Raw genomic sequence first — 2,433 nt, forward strand, 5'->3', positions numbered from 1 at the left:
CGGGCGATTCAGATGCGAAAGCGCCGAAGACGCGGGCGTGACCCGTCGTCTGGCGGCTTTGCAGTCTCGGCTCCGTTGCTAGTTCCGGCCGGTCCACCGACAGTGCAGCGGGCTTGGGCAACCCGCACGGCGCGACCGAGTCGATGCAACGAAAAAGAGCGAGCATGAACGTGCTTCTTGCCGCACGGCTCCCACTCGTCTTTCGGGAAGGTTGTGCCGTAGCGAGCTCGAACGCCGTCATCTCGGAGTGCAAAATAAGCGTGTTGGGGCGCCTGAAGGTGGCCTCCGCCGCACACAGACTGCGTCCGGCCCGCCGAGGGCGAGGACGGACGCGCAGTCGAACGATTACCTGGTTGATCCTGCCAGTAATCATATGCTTGTCTCAAAGATTAAGCCATGCATGTCTAAGTACATGCCGAAATAAGGCGAAACCGCGAATGGCTCATTAAATCAGTTATGGTTCCTTAGATCGTTTCTTCCTACTTGGATAACTGTGGCAATTCTAGAGCTAATACATGCAGTGAGCCTGGAGCCCTTTGGGTAACGGGTGCTTTTATTAGACCAAGATCGATCGGGTTTCGGCCCGTATTGTGTGGTGACTCTGGATAACTTTGTGCTGATCGCATGGCCACGAGCCGGCGACGTTTCTTTCAAGTGTCTGCCTTATCAACTTTCGATGGTAGGTTACTTGCTTACCATGGTTGTTACGGGTAACGGAGAATCAGGGTTCGATTCCGGAGAGGGAGCCTGAGAAACGGCTACCACATCCAAGGAAGGCAGCAGGCGCGCAAATTACCCACTCCCGGCACGGGGAGGTAGTGACGAAAAATAACAATACGGGACTCTTTTGAGGCCCCGTAATTGAAATGAGTACACTCTAAATCCTTTAACGAGGATCAATTGGAGGGCAAGTCTGGTGCCAGCAGCCGCGGTAATTCCAGCTCCAATAGCGTATACTAAAGCTGCTGCGGTTAAAAAGCTCGTAGTTGGATCTCAGTTCCAGACGAGTAGTGCATCTACCCGATGCGACGGCTCGGACTGAACATCATGCCGGTTCTTTCTTGGTGCACTTCATTGTGTGCCTCGAGATGGCCGGTGCTTTTACTTTGAAAAAATTAGAGTGCTCAACGCAGGCGAGTCGCCTGAATAAACTTGCATGGAATAATAGAACAAGACCTCGTTTCTGTTCTGTTGGTTTTTGGAATACGAGGTAATGATTAAGAGGGACGGACGGGGGCATTCGTATTGCGGCGCTAGAGGTGAAATTCTTGGACCGTCGCAAGACGAACTACTGCGAAAGCATTTGCCAAGAATGTTTTCATTGATCAAGAACGAAAGTCAGAGGTTCGAAGGCGATCAGATACCGCCCTAGTTCTGACCATAAACGATGCCAACCAGCGATCCGCCTGAGTTACTCAAATGACTCGGCGGGCAGCTTCCGGGAAACCAAAGTATTTGGGTTCCGGGGGAAGTATGGTTGCAAAGCTGAAACTTAAAGGAATTGACGGAAGGGCACCACCAGGAGTGGAGCCTGCGGCTTAATTTGACTCAACACGGGAAAACTTACCCGGCCCGGACACTGGGAGGATTGACAGATTGAGAGCTCTTTCTTGATTCGGTGGATGGTGGTGCATGGCCGTTCTTAGTTGGTGGAGCGATTTGTCTGGTTAATTCCGATAACGAACGAGACTCTAGCCTATTAAATAGGTGCGGGGTTCCCAGCACCTTACAACCTTCTTAGAGGGACAAGCGGCTCCTAGCCGCACGAAACAGAGCAATAACAGGTCTGTGATGCCCTTAGATGTCCGGGGCCGCACGCGCGCTACACTGAAGGAAGCAGCGTGTCTTTATCCCTGTCTGAAAAGACTGGGTAACCCGTGGAACTTCTTTCGTGATTGGGATAGGGGCTTGCAATTGTTCCCCTTGAACGAGGAATTCCCAGTAAGCGCGAGTCATAAGCTCGCGTTGATTACGTCCCTGCCCTTTGTACACACCGCCCGTCGCTACTACCGATTGAATGATTTAGTGAGGTCTTCGGACCGATGTCCGGCGCGGCCTTTCGGTTGCGCCGGTCTGTTGGAAAGATGACCAAACTTGATCATTTAGAGGAAGTAAAAGTCGTAACAAGGTTTCCGTAGGTGAACCTGCGGAAGGATCATTAACGGATTGTGAAGGGTGAGCGCCTCAGCTGCGTCTGCGCCCGACACTTTCTGCCGCTGACCCCGTTTGGACGCGGGGTCGGCTTTTCCCCACGGGGCTGCCTGAATGTGGAGCGGCACCCCGTGACAAATTGTTGCGCCCAGCGGACGCCAACACCGCGACCTTGGACGGTCGGCCAGGTGGCGGACGCGGGTACAAACGGCGCAACGCACTCATAGGTCGGCTTTCGACCCGCCACTGCACCGTGGCTCGAAGCGCTCGAAATGCGCGACC

At 53.6% G+C, this 2,433-nt stretch overlaps 1 non-coding gene across 1 annotated transcript; it reads left to right on the forward strand.

The window, feature by feature from the left end:
• The first annotated feature begins 346 nt into the window (after positions 1-346).
• Positions 347-2,161, forward strand: LOC142791935 (small subunit ribosomal RNA). Its single transcript, XR_012890517.1, has one exon. It is a non-coding gene; the product is annotated as a small subunit ribosomal RNA (ribosomal RNA).
• The last annotated feature ends 272 nt before the right edge of the window (positions 2,162-2,433 follow it).

Source organism: Rhipicephalus microplus, unplaced genomic scaffold (assembly GCF_043290135.1).
Source record: "Rhipicephalus microplus isolate Deutch F79 unplaced genomic scaffold, USDA_Rmic scaffold_199, whole genome shotgun sequence".
Taxonomy (NCBI): Eukaryota; Metazoa; Arthropoda; class Arachnida; order Ixodida; family Ixodidae; genus Rhipicephalus; species Rhipicephalus microplus.